Here is a 20,801-nt window from a genome sequence, read left to right as displayed (position 1 = left end):
ACTCCTCCAAGGCAGCTACCTGAAATTGATTATTTCTTTTGGAGGACACTTTATCCTCCACCATGCACCTGATACTCCTCCAGTGATTTTTCTCTTTTGAAGGACACTTTCTCCTCCGGAATCCTCTCGAGACTCCTTCCAGGCATCTCCTAGACTCTTTTGTCCTCTGTTTTAAGCATCACAGACCCAGGTAGCTGCCCCAGACTCCTCCAAGGCAGCTACCCGAGATGATTTTTCTCTTTTGGAGAACAGTTTCTCCTCTGGAATCCTCCCGAGACTTCTCCCAGGCATCTCCTAGAGTCTTTTTTCCTCTGTTTTAAGCAACATACATCCAGGCAACAGCCCCATACTCCTCCAAGGCAGCTACCCGAGATGATTTTTCTCTTTTGGAGGACACTTTCTCCTCTGGAATCCACCGGAGACTCCTCCCAGGCATCTCCTAGAGTCTTTTGTCCTCTGTTTTATACACCACAGATCACGGGTAGCAGCCCCAGACTCCTCCAAGGCAGCTACCCGAGATTTTTTTTCTATTTTGGAGGACACTTCCTAATCTGGGATCCGTTCTATACTCCTCCCAAGTATCTCCTGGAGTATTTTACCCCCTCTTTTAGAGACAGAATGTCCCGGGTAGCAACTCCAGACTCCTCCAGGGCAGCTACCCGAGATGATTTTTTTCTTCTTGAGGAAAGTGTCTTGTCCTGCAACCACCTGAGACTTCTCCAAGGCATCTCCCAGCGTCTTTTGTCCTCTGTTTTAAGCACCATACATTCAGGCAGCAGCCCCAGACTCCTCCAGGGCAGCTACCTGAAATGATTTTTCTCTTTTGGAGGACAGTTTTTCCCCCGGGATCCACCCAAGACTCCTCCAAGGCATCTCATAGAGTCTTTTGTCCTCCGTTTTAAGAACCACAGACCGAGGTAGCAGCCCCAGACTCCTCCAAGGCAGCTACCTGAGCTTATTTATTTCTTTTGGAGGACACTTTATCCTCCAGCATGCACCTGATACTGCTCCAGTGATTTTTCTCTTTTGAAGGACACTTTCTGCTCCGGAATCCTCCCGAGACTCCTTCCAGGCATCTCCTAGCGTCTTTTGTGCTCTGTTTTAAGCACCATACATTCAGGCAGCAGCCCCAGACTCCTCCAAGGCCGTTATCCAAGATGATTTTTCTCTTTTGGAGGACACTTTCTCCTCTGGAATCCACCTGAGACTCCTCCCAGGCATCTCCTAGAGTCTTGTGTCCTCTGTTTGAAGCACCATAGTTTCTTGTCGCAACCCCAGACAGCTACAAAGGCAGCTACCCGAGATGATTTTTCTCTTTTTGAGGACACTTTCTCCTCCAGCATCCACCAGAGACTCCTCCCAGGTATCTCCCAGCATCCTTTTCTTCCTGTTTTAGAGGCAGAATGTCCCGGGTAGCAACCACAGACTCCTCCAGGGCAGCTACCCGAGATGATTTTTCTCTTTTAGAGCACACTTCCTAATCCGGGATCCATCCTATACTCCTTACAGGTATCTCCTGGAGAATTTTACCCCCTGTTGTAGAGACAGAATGTCCCGGGTAGCAATCACTGACTCCTCCAAGGCAGCTACCCGAGATGATTTTTCTCTTTTGGAGGACACTTTCTCCTCCAGCATCCACCAGAGACTCCTCCCAGGTATCTCCTAGCATCCTTTTCTTCCTGTTTTAGAGGCAGAATGTCCCGGGTAGCAACCACAGACTCCTCCAGGGCAGCTACCCGAGATGATTTTTCTCTTTTAGAGCACACTTCCTAATCCGGGATCCATCCTATACTCCTCCCAGGTATCTCCTGGAGCATTTTACCCCCTCTTTTAGAGACAGAATGTCCCGGGTAGCAACTCCAGACTCCTCCAGGGCAGCTACCCGAGATGATTTTTCTTTCTTGAAGGACTCTTTCCCCTCCGGAATCCACACGAGACTTCTCCCAGGCATCTCCTAGAGTCTTTTGTCCTCTGTTTTAAGCACCATACATTCAGGCAGCAGCCCCAGACTCCTCCAAGGCAGCTACCTGAGATTATTTATTTCTTTTGGAGGACACTTTATCCTCCACCATGCACCTGATACTCCTCCAGTGATTTTTCTCTTTTGAAGGACACTTTCTCCTCCGGAATCCTCTCGAGACTCCTTCCAGGCATCTCCTAGACTCTTTTGTCCTCTGTTTTAAGCATCACAGACCCAGGTAGCTGCCCCAGACTCCTCCAAGGCAGCTACCCGAGATGATTTTTCTCTTTTGGAGAACAGTTTCTCCTCTGGAATCCTCCCGAGACTTCTCCCAGGCATCTCCTAGAGTCTTTTTTCCTCTGTTTTAAGCAACATACATCCAGGCAACAGCCCCATACTCCTCCAAGGCAGCTACCCGAGATGATTTTTCTCTTTTGGAGGACACTTTCTCCTCTGGAATCCACCGGAGACTCCTCCCAGGCATCTCCTAGAGTCTTTTGTCCTCTGTTTTATACACCACAGATCACGGGTAGCAGCCCCAGACTCCTCCAAGGCAGCTACCCGAGATTTTTTTTCTATTTTGGAGGACACTTCCTAATCTGGGATCCGTTCTATACTCCTCCCAGGTATCTCCTGGAGTATTTTACCCCCTCTTTTAGAGACAGAATGTCCCGGGTAGCAACTCCAGACTCCTCCAGGGCAGCTACCCGAGATGATTTTTTTCTTCTTGAGGAAAGTGTCTTGTCCTGCAACCACCTGAGACTTCTCCAAGGCATCTCCCAGCGTCTTTTGTCCTCTGTTTTAAGCACCATACATTCAGGCAGCAGCCCCAGACTCCTCCAGGGCAGCTACCCGAAATGATTTTTCTCTTTTGGAGGACAGTTTTTCCCCCGGGATCCACCCAAGACTCCTCCAAGGCATCTCCTAGAGTCTTTTTTCCTCCGTTTTAAGAACCACAGACCGAGGTAGCAGCCCCAGACTCCTCCAAGGCAGCTACCTGAGCTTATTTATTTCTTTTGGAGGACACTTTATCCTCCAGCATGCACCTGATACTGCTCCAGTGATTTTTCTCTTTTGAAGCACACTTTCTCCTCCGGAATCCTCCCGAGACTCCTTCCAGGCATCTCCTAGCGTCTTTTGTGCTCTGTTTTAAGCACCATACATTCAGGCAGCAGCCCCAGACTCCTCCAAGGCCGTTATCCAAGATGATTTTTCTCTTTTGGAGGACACTTTCTCCTCTGGAATCCACCTGAGACTCCTCCCAGGCATCTCCTAGAGTCTTGTGTCCTCTGTTTGAAGCACCATAGTTTCTTGTCGCAACCCCAGACAGCTACAAAGGCAGGTACCCGAGATGATTTTTCTGTTTTGGAGGACACTTTCTCCTCCGGGATCCATCCTAGACTCCTCCCAGGTATCTCCCAGCATCCTTTTCTTCCTGTTTTAGAGGCAGAATGTCCCGGGTAGCAACCACAGACTCCTCCAGGGCAGCTACCCGAGATGATTTTTCTCTTTTAGAGCACACTTCCTAATCCGGGATCCATCCTATACTCCTTACAGGTATCTCCTGGAGAATTTTACCCCCTGTTGTAGAGACAGAATGTCCCGGGTAGCAATCACTGACTCCTCCAAGGCAGCTACCCGAGATGATTTTTCTCTTTTGGAGGACACTTTCTCCTCCAGCATCCACCAGAGACTCCTCCCAGGTATCTCCTAGCATCCTTTTCTTCCTGTTTTAGAGGCAGAATGTCCCGGGTAGCAACCACAGACTCCTCCAGGGCAGCTACCCGAGATGATTTTTCTCTTTTAGAGCACACTTCCTAATCCGGGATCCATCCTATACTCCTCCCAGGTATCTCCTGGAGCATTTTACCCCCTGTTTTAGAGACAGAATGTCCCGAGTAGCAATCACTGACTCCTCCAAGGCAGTCACCCGAGATGATTTTTCTTTCTTGAAGGACTCTTTCCCCTCCGGAATCCACACGAGACTTCTCCCAGGCATCTCCTAGAGTCTTTTGTCCTCTGTTTTAAGCACCATACATTCAGGCAGCAGCCCCAGACTCCTCCAAGGCAGCTACCTGAGATTATTTATTTCTTTTGGAGGACACTTTATCCTCCACCATGCACCTGATACTCCTCCAGTGATTTTTCTCTTTTGAAGGACACTTTCTCCTCCGGAATCCTCTCGAGACTCCTTCCAGGCATCTCCTAGACTCTTTTGTCCTCTGTTTTAAGCATCACAGACCCAGGTAGCTGCCCCAGACTCCTCCAAGGCAGCTACCCGAGATGATTTTTCTCTTTTGGAGAACAGTTTCTCCTCTGGAATCCTCCCGAGACTTCTCCCAGGCATCTCCTAGAGTCTTTTTTCCTCTGTTTTAAGCAACATACATCCAGGCAACAGCCCCATACTCCTCCAAGGCAGCTACCCGAGATGATTTTTCTCTTTTGGAGGACACTTTCTCCTCTGGAATCCACCGGAGACTCCTCCCAGGCATCTCCTAGAGTCTTTTGTCCTCTGTTTTATACACCACAGATCACGGGTAGCAGCCCCAGACTCCTCCAAGGCAGCTACCCGAGATTTTTTTTCTATTTTGGAGGACACTTCCTAATCTGGGATCCGTTCTATACTCCTCCCAGGTATCTCCTGGAGTATTTTACCCCCTCTTTTAGAGACAGAATGTCCCGGGTAGCAACTCCAGACTCCTCCAGGGCAGCTACCCGAGATGATTTTTTTCTTCTTGAGGAAAGTGTCTTGTCCTGCAACCACCTGAGACTTCTCCAAGGCATCTCCCAGCGTCTTTTGTCCTCTGTTTTAAGCACCATACATTCAGGCAGCAGCCCCAGACTCCTCCAGGGCAGCTACCCGAAATGATTTTTCTCTTTTGGAGGACAGTTTTTCCCCCGGGATCCACCCAAGACTCCTCCAAGGCATCTCCTAGAGTCTTTTTTCCTCCGTTTTAAGAACCACAGACCGAGGTAGCAGCCCCAGACTCCTCCAAGGCAGCTACCTGAGCTTATTTATTTCTTTTGGAGGACACTTTATCCTCCAGCATGCACCTGATACTGCTCCAGTGATTTTTCTCTTTTGAAGCACACTTTCTCCTCCGGAATCCTCCCGAGACTCCTTCCAGGCATCTCCTAGCGTCTTTTCTGCTCTGTTTTAAGCACCATACATTCAGGCAGCAGCCCCAGACTCCTCCAAGGCCGTTATCCAAGATGATTTTTCTCTTTTGGAGGACACTTTCTCCTCTGGAATCCACCTGAGACTCCTCCCAGGCATCTCCTAGAGTCTTGTGTCCTCTGTTTGAAGCACCATAGTTTCTTGTCGCAACCCCAGACAGCTACAAAGGCAGCTACCCGAGATGATTTTTCTGTTTTGGAGGACACTTTCTCCTCCGGGATCCATCCTAGACTCCTCCCAGGTATCTCCAGGAGTATTTTGACCTCTGTTTTAGATATAGAATGTCCCGGGTAGCAACTCCAGACTCCTCCAGGGCAGCTACTCGAGATGATTTTTCTCTTTTAGAGCACACTTCCTAATCCGGGATCCATCCTAGACTCCTCCCAGGTATCTCCTGGAGCATTTTACCCCCTGTTTTAGAGACAGAATGTCCCTGGTACCAATCACAGACTCCTCCAAGGCAGCCACCCGAGATATTTTTTTCTCTCTTGAAGGACTCTTTCCCCTCCGGAATCCACACGAGACTTCTCCCAGGCATCTCCTAGAGTCTTTTTTCCTCTGTTTTAAGCACCATACATCCAGGCAGCAGCCCCAGACTCCTCCAAGGCAGCTACCCGAGATGATTTTTCTCTTTTGGAGGACACTTTCTCCTCTGGAATCCACCTGAGACTCCTCCCAGGCATCTCCTAGAGTCTTTTGTCCTCTGTTTTAAACATCACAGATCCTGGCCAGTAGCCCCAGACTCCTCCAAGGCAGCTACCCGAGATGATTTTTCTCTTTTGGAGGACACTTTCTCCTCCAGCATCCACCAGAGACTCCTCCCAGGTATCTCCCAGCATCCTTTTCTTCCTGTTTTAGAGGCAGAATGTCCCGGGTAGCAACCACAGACTCCTCCAGGGCAGCTACCCGAGATGATTTTTCTCTTTTAGAGCACACTTCCTAATCCGGGATCCATCCTAGACTCCTCCCAGGTATCTCCTGGAGCATTTTACCCCCTGTTTTAGAGACAGAATGTCCCGAGTAGCAATCACTGACTCCTCCAAGGCAGTCACCCGAGATGATTTTTCTTTCTTGAAGGACTCTTTCCCCTCCGGAATCCACACGAGACTTCTCCCAGGCATCTCCTAGAGTATTTTCTCCTCTGTTTTAAGCACCATACATTCAGGCAGCAGCCCCAGACTCCTCCAAGGCAGCTACCTGAGATTATTTATTTCTTTTGGAGGACACTTTATCCTCCACCATGCACCTGATACTCCTCCGGTGATTTTTCTCTTTTGAAGGACACTTTCTCCTCCGGAATCCTCTCGAGACTCCTTCCAGGCATCTCCTAGACTCTTTTGTCCTCTGTTTTAAGCATCACAGACCCAGGTAGCTGCCCCAGACTCCTCCAAGGCAGCTACCCGAGATGATTTTTCTCTTTTGGAGAACAGTTTCTCCTCTGGAATCCTCCCGAGACTTCTCCCAGGCATCTCCTAGAGTCTTTTTTCCTCTGTTTTAAGCAACATACATCCAGGCAACAGCCCCATACTCCTCCAAGGCAGCTACCCGAGATGATTTTTCTCTTTTGGAGGACACTTTCTCCTCTGGAATCCACCGGAGACTCCTCCCAGGCATCTCCTAGAGTCTTTTGTCCTCTGTTTTATACACCACAGATCACGGGTAGCAGCCCCAGACTCCTCCAAGGCAGCTACCCGAGATTTTTTTTCTATTTTGGAGGACACTTCCTAATCTGGGATCCGCTCTATACTCCTCCCAGGTATCTCCTGGAGTATTTTACCCCCTCTTTTAGAGACAGAATGTCCCGGGTAGCAACTCCAGACTCCTCCAGGGCAGCTACCCGAGATGATTTTTTTCTTCTTGAGGAAAGTGTCTTGTCCTGCAGCCACCTGAGACTTCTCCAAGGCATCTCCCAGCGTCTTTTGTCCTCTGTTTTAAGCACCATACATTCAGGCAGCAGCCCCAGACTCCCCCAGGGCAGCTACCCGAAATGATTTTTCTCTTTTGGAGGACAGTTTTTCCCCCGGGATCCACCCAAGACTCCTCCAAGGCATCTCCTAGAGTCTTTTTTCCTCCGTTTTAAGAACCACAGACCGAGGTAGCAGCCCCAGACTCCTCCAAGGCAGCTACCTGAGCTTATTTATTTCTTTTGGAGGACACTTTATCCTCCAGCATGCACCTGATACTGCTCCAGTGATTTTTCTCTTTTGAAGCACACTTTCTCCTCCGGAATCCTCCCGAGACTCCTTCCAGGCATCTCCTAGCGTCTTTTGTGCTCTGTTTTAAGCACCATACATTCAGGCAGCAGCCCCAGACTCCTCCAAGGCCGTTATCCAAGATGATTTTTCTCTTTTGGAGGACACTTTCTCCTCTGGAATCCACCTGAGACTCCTCCCAGGCATCTCCTAGAGTCTTGTGTCCTCTGTTTGAAGCACCATCGTTTCTTGTCGCAACCCCAGACAGCTACAAAGGCAGCTACCCGAGATGATTTTTCTGTTTTGGAGGACACTTTCTCCTCCGGGATCCATCCTAGACTCCTCCCAGGTATCTCCAGGAGTATTTTGACCTCTGTTTTAGATATAGAATGTCCCGGGTAGCAACTCCAGACTCCTCCAGGGCAGCTACTCGAGATGATTTTTCTCTTTTAGAGCACACTTCCTAATCCGGGATCCATCCTAGACTCCTCCCAGGTATCTCCTGGAGCATTTTACCCCCTGTTTTAGAGACAGAATGTCCCTGGTACCAATCACAGACTCCTCCAAGGCAGCCACCCGAGATATTTTTTCTCTCTTGAAGGACTCTTTCCCCTCCGGAATCCACACGAGACTTCTCCCAGGCATCTCCTAGAGTCTTTTTTCCTCTGTTTTAAGCACCATACATCCAGGCAGCAGCCCCAGACTCCTCCAAGGCAGCTACCCGAGATGATTTTTCTCTTTTGGAGGACACTTTCTCCTCTGGAATCCACCTGAGACTCCTCCCAGGCATCTCCTAGAGTCTTTTGTCCTCTGTTTTAAACATCACAGATCCCGGGCAGTAGCCCCAGACTCCTCCAAGGCAGCTACCCGAGATTTTTTTTCTATTTTGGAGGACACTTTCTTCTCCGGGATCCATCCTAGACTCCTCCCAGGTATCTCCTGGAGTATTTTACCCCCTCTTTTAGAGACAGAATGTCCCGGGTAGCAACTCCAGACTCCTCCAGGGCAGCTACCCGAGATGATTTTTTTCTTCTTGAGGAAAGTGTCTTGTCCTGCAACCACCTGAGACTTCTCCCAGGCATCTCCTAGAGTCTTTTGTCCTCTGTTTGAAGCACCATAGTTCCTTGTCGCAACCCCAGACAGCTACAAAGGCAGCTACCCGAGATGATTTTTCTCTTTTGGAGGACACTTTCTCCTCCAGCATCCACCAGAGACTCCTCCCAGGTATCTCCCAGCATCCTTTTCTTCCTGTTTTAGAGGCAGAATGTCCCGGGTAGCAACCACAGACTCCTCCAGGGCAGCTACCCGAGATGATTTTTCTCTTTTAGAGCACACTTCCTAATCCGGGATCCATCCTAGACTCCTCCCAGGTATCTCCTGGAGCATTTTACCCCCTGTTGTAGAGACAGAATGTCCCGGGTAGCAATCACTGACTCCTCCAAGGCAGTCACCCGAGATGATTTTTCTTTCTTGAAGGACTCTTTCCCCTCCGGAATCCACACGAGACTTCTCCCAGGCATCTCCTAGAGTCTTTTGTCCTCTGTTTTAAGCACCATACATTCAGGCAGCAGCCCCAGACTCCTCCAAGGCAGCTACCTGAGATTATTTATTTCTTTTGGAGGACACTTTATCCTCCACCATGCACCTGATACTCCTCCGGTGATTTTTCTCTTTTGAAGGACACTTTCTCCTCCGGAATCCTCTCGAGACTCCTTCCAGGCATCTCCTAGACTCTTTTGTCCTCTGTTTTAAGCATCACAGACCCAGGTAGCTGCCCCAGACTCCTCCAAGGCAGCTACCCGAGATGATTTTTCTCTTTTGGAGAACAGTTTCTCCTCTGGAATCCTCCCGAGACTTCTCCCAGGCATCTCCTAGAGTCTTTTTTCCTCTGTTTTAAGCAACATACATCCAGGCAACAGCCCCATACTCCTCCAAGGCAGCTACCCGAGATGATTTTTCTCTTTTGGAGGACACTTTCTCCTCTGGAATCCACCGGAGACTCCTCCCAGGCATCTCCTAGAGTCTTTTGTCCTCTGTTTTATACACCACAGATCACGGGTAGCAGCCCCAGACTCCTCCAAGGCAGCTACCCGAGATTTTTTTTCTATTTTGGAGGACACTTCCTAATCTGGGATCCGTTCTATACTCCTCCCAGGTATCTCCTGGAGTATTTTACCCCCTCTTTTAGAGACAGAATGTCCCGGGTAGCAACTCCAGACTCCTCCAGGGCAGCTACCCGAGATGATTTTTTTCTTCTTGAGGAAAGTGTCTTGTCCTGCAACCACCTGAGACTTCTCCAAGGCATCTCCCAGCGTCTTTTGTCCTCTGTTTTAAGCACCATACATTCAGGCAGCAGCCCCAGACTCCTCCAGGGCAGCTACCCGAAATGATTTTTCTCTTTTGGAGGACAGTTTTTCCCCCGGGATCCACCCAAGACTCCTCCAAGGCATCTCCTAGAGTCTTTTTTCCTCCGTTTTAAGAACCACAGACCGAGGTAGCAGCCCCAGACTCCTCCAAGGCAGCTACCTGAGCTTATTTATTTCTTTTGGAGGACACTTTATCCTCCAGCATGCACCTGATACTGCTCCAGTGATTTTTCTCTTTTGAAGCACACTTTCTCCTCCGGAATCCTCCCGAGACTCCTTCCAGGCATCTCCTAGCGTCTTTTGTGCTCTGTTTTAAGCACCATACATTCAGGCAGCAGCCCCAGACTCCTCCAAGGCCGTTATCCAAGATGATTTTTCTCTTTTGGAGGACACTTTCTCCTCTGGAATCCACCTGAGACTCCTCCCAGGCATCTCCTAGAGTCTTGTGTCCTCTGTTTGAAGCACCATCGTTTCTTGTCGCAACCCCAGACAGCTACAAAGGCAGGTACCCGAGATGATTTTTCTGTTTTGGAGGACACTTTCTCCTCCGGGATCCATCCTAGACTCCTCCCAGGTATCTCCAGGAGTATTTTGACCTCTGTTTTAGATATAGAATGTCCCGGGTAGCAACTCCAGACTCCTCCAGGGCAGCTACTCGAGATGATTTTTCTCTTTTAGAGCACACTTCCTAATCCGGGATCCATCCTAGACTCCTCCCAGGTATCTCCTGGAGCATTTTACCCCCTGTTTTAGAGACAGAATGTCCCTGGTACCAATCACAGACTCCTCCAAGGCAGCCACCCGAGATATTTTTTCTCTCTTGAAGGACTCTTTCCCCTCCGGAATCCACACGAGACTTCTCCCAGGCATCTCCTAGAGTCTTTTTTCCTCTGTTTTAAGCACCATACATCCAGGCAGCAGCCCCAGACTCCTCCAAGGCAGCTACCCGAGATGATTTTTCTCTTTTGGAGGACACTTTCTCCTCTGGAATCCACCTGAGACTCCTCCCAGGCATCTCCTAGAGTCTTTTGTCCTCTGTTTTATACACCACAGATCACGGGTAGCAGCCCCAGACTCCTCCAAGGCAGCTACCCGAGATTTTTTTTCTATTTTGGAGGACACTTCCTAATCTGGGATCCGTTCTATACTCCTCCCAGGTATCTCCTGGAGTATTTTACCCCCTCTTTTAGAGACAGAATGTCCCGGGTAGCAACTCCAGACTCCTCCAGGGCAGCTACCCGAGATGAATTTTTTCTTCTTGAGGAAAGTGTCTTGTCCTGCAACCACCTGAGACTTCTCCAAGGCATCTCCCAGCGTCTTTTGTCCTCTGTTTTAAGCACCATACATTCAGGCAGCAGCCCCAGACTCCTCCAGGGCAGCTACCCGAAATGATTTTTCTCTTTTGGAGGACAGTTTTTCCCCCTGGATCCACCCAAGACTCCTCCAAGGCATCTCCTAGAGTCTTTTTTCCTCCGTTTTAAGAACCACAGACCGAGGTAGCAGCCCCAGACTCCTCCAAGGCAGCTACCTGAGCTTATTTATTTCTTTTGGAGGACACTTTATCCTCCAGCATGCACCTGATACTGCTCCAGTGATTTTTCTCTTTTGAAGCACACTTTCTCCTCCGGAATCCTCCCGAGACTCCTTCCAGGCATCTCCTAGCGTCTTTTGTGCTCTGTTTTAAGCACCATACATTCAGGCAGCAGCCCCAGACTCCTCCAAGGCAGTTATCCAAGATGATTCTTCTCTTTTGGAGGACACTTTCTCCTCTGGAATCCACCTGAGACTCCTCCCAGGCATCTCCTAGAGTCTTGTGTCCTCTGTTTGAAGCACCATCGTTTCTTGTCGCAACCCCAGACAGCTACAAAGGCAGCTACCCGAGATGATTTTTCTCTTTTGGAGGACACTTTCTCCTCCGGGATCCATCCTAGACTCCTCCCAGGTATCTCCAGGAGTATTTTGACCTCTGTTTTAGATATAGAATGTCCCGGGTAGCAACTCCAGACTCCTCCAGGGCAGCTACTCGAGATGATTTTTCTCTTTTAGAGCACACTTCCTAATCCGGCATCCATCCTAGACTCCTCCCAGGTATCTCCTGGAGCATTTTATCCCCTGTTTTAGAGACAGAATGTCCCTGGTACCAATCACAGACTCCTCCAAGGCAGCCACCCGAGATATTTTTTCTCTCTTGAAGGACTCTTTCCCCTCCGGAATCCACACGAGACTTCTCCCAGGCATCTCCTAGAGTCTTTTTTCCTCTGTTTTAAGCACCATACATCCAGGCAGCAGCCCCAGACTCCTCCAAGGCAGCTACCCGAGATGATTTTTCTCTTTTGGAGGACACTTTCTCCTCTGGAATCCACCTGAGACTCCTCCCAGGCATCTCCTAGAGTCTTTTGTCCTCTGTTTTAAACATCACAGATCCCGGGCAGTAGCCCCAGACTCCTCCAAGGCAGCTACCCGAGATTTTTTTTCTATTTTGGAGGACACTTTCTTCTCCGGGATCCATCCTAGACTCCTCCCAGGTATCTCCTGGAGTATTTTACCCCCTCTTTTAGAGACAGAATGTCCCGGGTAGCAACTCCAGACTCCTCCAGGGCAGCTACCCGAGATGATTTTTTTCTTCTTGAGGAAAGTGTCTTGTCCTGCAACCACCTGAGACTTCTCCCAGGCATCTCCTAGAGTCTTTTGTCCTCTGTTTGAAGCACCATAGTTCCTTGTCGCAACCCCAGACAGCTACAAAGGCAGCTACCCGAGATGATTTTTCTCTTTTGGAGGACACTTTCTCCTCCAGCATCCACCAGAGACTCCTCCCAGGTATCTCCCAGCATCCTTTTCTTCCTGTTTTAGAGGCAGAATGTCCCGGGTAGCAACCACAGACTCCTCCAGGGCAGCTACCCGAGATGATTTTTCTCTTTTAGAGCACACTTCCTAATCCGGGATCCATCCTAGACTCCTCCCAGGTATCTCCTGGAGCATTTTACCCCCTGTTTTAGAGACAGAATGTCCCGAGTAGCAATCACTGACTCCTCCAAGGCAGTCACCCGAGATGATTTTTCTTTCTTGAAGGACTCTTTCCCCTCCGGAATCCACACGAGACTTCTCCCAGGCATCTCCTAGAGTATTTTCTCCTCTGTTTTAAGCACCATACATTCAGGCAGCAGCCCCAGACTCCTCCAAGGCAGCTACCTGAGATTATTTATTTCTTTTGGAGGACACTTTATCCTCCACCATGCACCTGATACTCCTCCAGTGATTTTTCTCTTTTGAAGGACACTTTCTCCTCCGGAATCCTCTCGAGACTCCTTCCAGGCATCTCCTAGACTCTTTTGTCCTCTGTTTTAAGCATCACAGACCCAGGTAGCTGCCCCAGACTCCTCCAAGGCAGCTACCCGAGATGATTTTTCTCTTTTGGAGAACAGTTTCTCCTCTGGAATCCTCCCGAGACTTCTCCCAGGCATCTCCTAGAGTCTTTTTTCCTCTGTTTTAAGCAACATACATCCAGGCAACAGCCCCATACTCCTCCAAGGCAGCTACCCGAGATGATTTTTCTCTTTTGGAGGACACTTTCTCCTCTGGAATCCACCGGAGACTCCTCCCAGGCATCTCCTAGAGTCTTTTGTCCTCTGTTTTATACACCACAGATCACGGGTAGCAGCCCCAGACTCCTCCAAGGCAGCTACCCGAGATTTTTTTTCTATTTTGGAGGACACTTCCTAATCTGGGATCCGTTCTATACTCCTCCCAGGTATCTCCTGGAGTATTTTACCCCCTCTTTTAGAGACAGAATGTCCCGGGTAGCAACTCCAGACTCCTCCAGGGCAGCTACCCGAGATGAATTTTTTCTTCTTGAGGAAAGTGTCTTGTCCTGCAACCACCTGAGACTTCTCCAAGGCATCTCCCAGCGTCTTTTGTCCTCTGTTTTAAGCACCATACATTCAGGCAGCAGCCCCAGACTCCTCCAGGGCAGCTACCCGAAATGATTTTTCTCTTTTGGAGGACAGTTTTTCCCCCTGGATCCACCCAAGACTCCTCCAAGGCATCTCCTAGAGTCTTTTTTCCTCCGTTTTAAGAACCACAGACCGAGGTAGCAGCCCCAGACTCCTCCAAGGCAGCTACCTGAGCTTATTTATTTCTTTTGGAGGACACTTTATCCTCCAGCATGCACCTGATACTGCTCCAGTGATTTTTCTCTTTTGAAGCACACTTTCTCCTCCGGAATCCTCCCGAGACTCCTTCCAGGCATCTCCTAGCGTCTTTTGTGCTCTGTTTTAAGCACCATACATTCAGGCAGCAGCCCCAGACTCCTCCAAGGCCGTTATCCAAGATGATTTTTCTCTTTTGGAGGACACTTTCTCCTCTGGAATCCACCTGAGACTCCTCCCAGGCATCTCCTAGAGTCTTGTGTCCTCTGTTTGAAGCACCATCGTTTCTTGTCGCAACCCCAGACAGCTACAAAGGCAGCTACCCGAGATGATTTTTCTGTTTTGGAGGACACTTTCTCCTCCGGGATCCATCCTAGACTCCTCCCAGGTATCTCCAGGAGTATTTTGACCTCTGTTTTAGATATAGAATGTCCCGGGTAGCAACTCCAGACTCCTCCAGGGCAGCTACTCGAGATGATTTTTCTCTTTTAGAGCACACTTCCTAATCCGGGATCCATCCTAGACTCCTCCCAGGTATCTCCTGGAGCATTTTATCCCCTGTTTTAGAGACAGAATGTCCCTGGTACCAATCACAGACTCCTCCAAGGCAGCCACCCGAGATATTTTTTCTCTCTTGAAGGACTCTTTCCCCTCCGGAATCCACACGAGACTTCTCCCAGGCATCTCCTAGAGTCTTTTTTCCTCTGTTTTAAGCACCATACATCCAGGCAGCAGCCCCAGACTCCTCCAAGGCAGCTACCCGAGATGATTTTTCTCTTTTGGAGGACACTTTCTCCTCTGGAATCCACCTGAGACTCCTCCCAGGCATCTCCTAGAGTCTTTTGTCCTCTGTTTTAAACATCACAGATCCCGGGCAGTAGCCCCAGACTCCTCCAAGGCAGCTACCCGAGATTTTTTTTCTATTTTGGAGGACACTTTCTTCTCCGGGATCCATCCTAGACTCCTCCCAGGTATCTCCTGGAGTATTTTACCCCCTCTTTTAGAGACAGAATGTCCCGGGTAGCAACTCCAGACTCCTCCAGGGCAGCTACCCGAGATGATTTTTTTCTTCTTGAGGAAAGTGTCTTGTCCTGCAACCACCTGAGACTTCTCCCAGGCATCTCCTAGAGTCTTTTGTCCTCTGTTTGAAGCACCATAGTTCCTTGTCGCAACCCCAGACTCCTCCAAGGCAGCTACCCGAGATGATTTTTCTCTTTCAAAGGACAATTTCTCCTCCAGCATCCACCAGAGACTCCTCCCAGGTATCTCCCAGCATCCTTTTCTTCCTGTTTTAGAGGCAGAATGTCCCGGGTAGCAGCCACAGACTCCTCCAGGGCAGCTACCCGAGATGATTTTTCTCTTTTAGAGCACACTTCCTAATCCGGGATCCATCCTATACTCCTTACAGGTATCTCCTGGAGCATTTTACCCCCTGTTGTAGAGACAGAATGTCCCGGGTAGCAATCACTGACTCCTCCAAGGCAGCCACCCGAGATGATTTTTCTCTCTTGAAGGACTCTTTCCCCTCCGGAATCCACACGAGACTTCTCCCAGGCATCTCCTAGAGTCTTTTGTCCTCTGTTTTAAGCACCATACATTCAGGCAGCAGCCCCAGACTCCTCCAAGGCAGCTACCTGAGATTATTTATTTCCTTTGGAGGAAACTTTATCCTCCACCATGCACCTGATACTCCTCCGGTGACTCTTCTCTTTTGAAGGACACTTTCTCCTCCGGAATCCTCTCGAGACTCCTTCCAGGCATCTCCTAGACTCTTTTGTCCTTTGTTTAAAGCATCACAGACCCAGGTAGCTGCCCCAGACTCCTCCAAGGCAGCTACCCGAGATGATTTTTCTCTTTTGGAGAACAGTTTCTCCTCTGGAATCCTCCCGAGACTTCTCCCAGGCATCTCCTAGAGTCTTTTTTCCTCCGTTTTAAGCAACATACATCCAGGCAACAGCCCCATACTGCTCCAAGGCAGCTACCCGAGATGATTTTTCTCTTTTGGAGGACACTTTCTCCTCTGGAATCCACCGGAGACTCCTCCCAGGCATCTCCTAGAGTCTTTTGTCCTCTGTTTTAAACACCACAGATCCCGGGTAGCAGCCCCAGACTCCTCCAAGGCATCTACCTGAGATTTTTTTTCTATTTTGGAGGACACTTTCTTCTCCGGGATCCATCCTATACTCCTCCCAGGTATCTCCTGGAGTATTTTACCCCCTCTTTTAGAGACAGAATGTCCCGGGTAGCAACTCCAGACTCCTCCAGGGCAGCTACCCGAGATGATTTTTTTCTTCTTGAGGAAAGTGTCTTGTCCTGCAACCACCTGAGACTTCTCCAAGGCATCTCCCAGCGTCTTTTGTCCTCTGTTTTAAGCACCATACATTCAGGCAGCAGCCCCAGACTCCTCCAGGGCAGCTACCCGAAATGATTTTTCTCTTTTGAAGGACAGTTTTTCCCCCGGGATCCACCCAAGACTCCTCCAAGGAATCTCTAGAGTCTTTTTTCCTCCGTTTTAAGAACCACAGACCGAGGTAGCAGCCCCAGACTCCTCCAAGGCAGCTACCTGAGCTTATTTATTTCTTTTGGAGGACACTTTATCCTCCAGCATGCACCTGATACTGCTCCAGTGATTTTTCTCTTTTGAAGGACACTTTCTGCTCCGGAATCCTCCCGAGACTCCTTCCAGGCATCTCCTAGCGTCTTTTGTGCTCTGTTTTAAGCACCATACATTCAGGCAGCAGCCCCAGACTCCTCCAAGGCCGTTATCCAAGATGATTTTTCTCTTTTGGAGGACACTTTCTCCTCTGGAATCCACCTGAGACTCCTCCCAGGCATCTCCTAGAGTCTTGTGTCCTCTGTTTGAAGCACCATCGTTTCTTGTCGCAACCCCAGACAGCTACAAAGGCAGCTACCCGAGATGATTTTTCTCTTTTGGAGGACACTTTCTCCTCCGGGATCCATCCTAGACTCCTCCCAGGTATCTCCAGGAGTATTTTGACCTCTGTTTTAGATATAGACTGTCCCGGGTAGCAACTCCAGACTCCTCCAGGGCAGCTACTCGAGATGATTTTTCTCTTTTAGAGCACACTTCCTAATCCGGGATCCATCCTAGACTCCTCCCAGGTATCTCCTGGAGCATTTTATCCCCTGTTTTAGAGACAGAATGTCCCTGGTACCAATCACAGACTCCTCCAAGGCAGCCACCCGAGATATTTTTTCTCTCTTGAAGGACTCTTTGCCCTCCGGAATCCACACGAGACTTCTCCCAGGCATCTCCTAGAGTCTTTTTTCCTCTGTTTTAAGCACCATACATCCAGGCAGCAGCCCCAGACTCCTCCAAGGCAGCTACCCGAGATGATTTTTCTCTTTTGGAGGACACTTTCTCCTCTGGAATCCACCGGAGACTCCTCCCAGGCATCTCCTAGAGTCTTTTGTCCTCTGTTTTAAACATCACAGATCCCGGGCAGTAGCCCCAGACTCCTCCAAGGCAGCTACCCGAGATTTTTTTTCTATTTTGGAGGACACTTTCTTCTCCGGGATCCATCCTAGACTCCTCCCAGGTATCTCCTGGAGTATTTTACCCCCTCTTTTAGAGACAGAATGTCCCGGGTAGCAACTCCAGACTCCTCCAGGGCAGCTACCCGAGATGATTTTTTTCTTCTTGAGGAAAGTGTCTTGTCCTGCAACCACCGGAGACTTCTCCCAGGCATCTCCTAGACTCTTTTGTCCTTTGTTTAAAGCATCACAGACCCAGGTAGCTGCCCCAGACTCCTCCAAGGCAGCTACCCGAGATGATTTTTCTCTTTTGGAGAACAGTTTCTCCTCTGGAATCCTCCCGAGACTTCTCCCAGGCATCTCCTAGAGTCTTTTTTCCTCCGTTTTAAGCACCATACATTCAGGCAACAGCCCCATACTCCTCCAAGGCAGCTACCCGAGATGATTTTTCTCTTTTGGAGGACACTTTCTCCTCTGGAATCCACCGGAGACTCCTCCCAGGCATCTCCTAGAGTCTTTTGTCCTCTGTTTTAAACACCACAGATCCCGGGTAGCAGCCCCAGACTCCTCCAAGGCATCTACCTGAGATTTTTTTTCTATTTTGGAGGACACTTTCTTCTCCGGGATCCATCCTATACTCCTCCCAGGTATCTCCTGGAGTATTTTACCCCCTCTTTTAGAGACAGAATGTCCCGGGTAGCAACTCCAGACTCCTCCAGGGCAGCTACCCGAGATGATTTTTTTCTTCTTGAGGAAAGTGTCTTGTCCTGCAACCACCTGAGACTTCTCCAAGGCATCTCCCAGCGTCTTTTGTCCTCTGTTTTAAGCACCATACATTCAGGCAGCAGCCCCAGACTCCTCCAGGGCAGCTACCCGAAATGATTTTTCTCTTTTGAAGGACAGTTTTTCCCCCGGGATCCACCCAAGACTCCTCCAAGGCATCTCTAGAGTCTTTTTTCCTCCGTTTTAAGAACCACAGACCGAGGTAGCAGCCCCAGACTCCTCCAAGGCAGCTACCTGAGCTTATTTATTTCTTTTGGAGGACACTTTATCCTCCAGCATGCACCTGATACTGCTCCAGTGATTTTTCTCTTTTGAAGGACACTTTCTGCTCCGGAATCCTCCCGAGACTCCTTCCAGGCATCTCCTAGCGTCTTTTGTGCTCTGTTTTAAGCACCATACATTCAGGCAGCAGCCCCAGACTCCTCCAAGGCCGTTATCCAAGATGATTTTTCTCTTTTGGAGGACACTTTCTCCTCTGGAATCCACCTGAGACTCCTCCCAGGCATCTCCTAGAGTCTTGTGTCCTCTGTTTGAAGCACCATAGTTTCTTGTCGCAACCCCAGACAGCTACAAAGGCAGCTACCCGAGATGATTTTTCTCTTTTGGAGGACACTTTCTCCTCCGGGATCCATCCTAGACTCCTCCCAGGTATCTCCAGGAGTATTTTGACCTCTGTTTTAGATATAGACTGTCCCGGGTAGCAACTCCAGACTCCTCCAGGGCAGCTACTCGAGATGATTTTTCTCTTTTAGAGCACACTTCCTAATCCGGGATCCATCCTAGACTCCTCCCAGGTATCTCCTGGAGCATTTTATCCCCTGTTTTAGAGACAGAATGTCCCTGGTACCAATCACAGACTCCTCCAAGGCAGCCACCCGAGATATTTTTTCTCTCTTGAAGGACTCTTTCCCCTCCGGAATCCACACGAGACTTCTCCCAGGCATCTCCTAGAGTCTTTTTTCCTCTGTTTTAAGCACCATACATCCAGGCAGCAGCCCCAGACTCCTCCAAGGCAGCTACCCGAGATGATTTTTCTCTTTTGGAGGACACTTTCTCCTCTGGAATCCACCTGAGACTCCTCCCAGGCATCTCCTAGAGTCTTTTGTCCTCTGTTTTAAACATCACAGATCCCGGGCAGTAGCCCCAGACTCCTCCAAGGCAGCTACCCGAGATTTTTTTTCTATTTTGGAGGACACTTTCTTCTCCGGGATCCATCCTAGACTCCTCCCAGGTATCTCCTGGAGTATTTTACCCCCTCTTTTAGAGACAGAATGTCCCGCGTAGCAACTCCAGACTCCTCCAGGGCAGCTACCCGAGATGATTTTTTTCTTCTTGAGGAAAGTGTCTTGTCCTGCAACCACCGGAGACTTCTCCCAGGCATCTCCTAGAGTCTTTTGTCCTCTGTTTGAAGCACCATAGTTCCTTGTCGCAACCCCAGACTCCTCCAAGGCAGCTACCCGAGATGATTTTTCTCTTTCAAAGGACAATTTCTCCTCCAGCATCCACCAGAGACTCCTCCCAGGTATCTCCCAGCATCCTTTTCTTCCCGTTTTAGAGGCAGAATGTCCCGGGTAGCAACCACAGACTCCTCCAGGGCAGCTACCCGAGATGATTTTTCTCTTTTAGAGCACACTTCCTAATCCGGGATCCATCCTATACTCCTTACAGGTATCTCCTGGAGCATTTTACCCCCTGTTTTAGAGACAGAATGTCCCAGGTAGCAATCACTGACTCCTCCAAGGCAGCCACCCGAGATGATTTTTCTCTCTTGAAGGACTCTTTCCCCTACGGAATCCTCCCGAGACTCCTTCCAGGCATCTCCTAGCGTCTTTTGTGCTCTGTTTTAAGCACCATACATTCAGGCAGCAGCCCCAGACTCCTCCAAGGCCGTTATCCAAGATGATTTTTCTCTTTTGAAGGACACTTTCTCCTCTGGAATCCACCTGAGACTCCTCCCAGGCATCTCCTAGAGTCTTGTGTCCTCTGTTTGAAGCACCATAGTTTCTTGTCGCAACCCCAGACAGCTACAAAGGCAGCTACCCGAGATGATTTTTCTCTTTTGGAGGACACTTTCTCCTCCAGCATCCACCAGAGACTCCTCCCAGGTATCTCCCAGCATCCTTTTCTTCCTGTTTTAGAGGCAGAATGTCCCGGGTAGCAACCACAGACTCCTCCAGGGCAGCTACCTGAGAATGATTTTTCTCTTTTGGAGGACACTTTCTCCTCCACCATGCACCTGAGACTCCTCCCAGGCGTCTCCTAGGGTCTTTTGTCCTCTGTTTTAGAGACACAATATCCCGGGCAGCAGCCCCAGACTCCTCCAAGGCAGCTACCCGACATGATTTTCCTCTTTTAGAGGACAGTTTCTCCTCCAGCGCCCACCTGAGACTCATCCCAGGTTATCTCCCAGAGTGCTTTTCCTCCAGTTTTAGAGACAGAATATCGCGCGTAGCAACCCCAGACTCCTCCAGGGCAGCTACCCGAGATGATTTTTCTCTTTTGGAGGACAGTTTATCCCCCGGGATCTACCCAAGGCTACTCCCAGGCATCTCCTAGAGTATTTTTTCCTCCGTTTTAAGTACCACAGATCCAGGTAGCATCCCCAGACTCCTCCAAGGAAGCTACCCGACATGATTTTCCTCTTTTGAAGGACACTTTCTCCTCCAGCATGCACCTGAAAAT

The sequence above is a fragment of the Opisthocomus hoazin genome, chromosome 33 (assembly GCF_030867145.1).
Source record: "Opisthocomus hoazin isolate bOpiHoa1 chromosome 33, bOpiHoa1.hap1, whole genome shotgun sequence".
NCBI classification, from domain to species: domain Eukaryota; kingdom Metazoa; phylum Chordata; class Aves; order Opisthocomiformes; family Opisthocomidae; genus Opisthocomus; species Opisthocomus hoazin.
The sequence above is the reverse complement of the archived record's forward strand: the minus strand, read 5'-3'. Positions refer to the sequence as shown.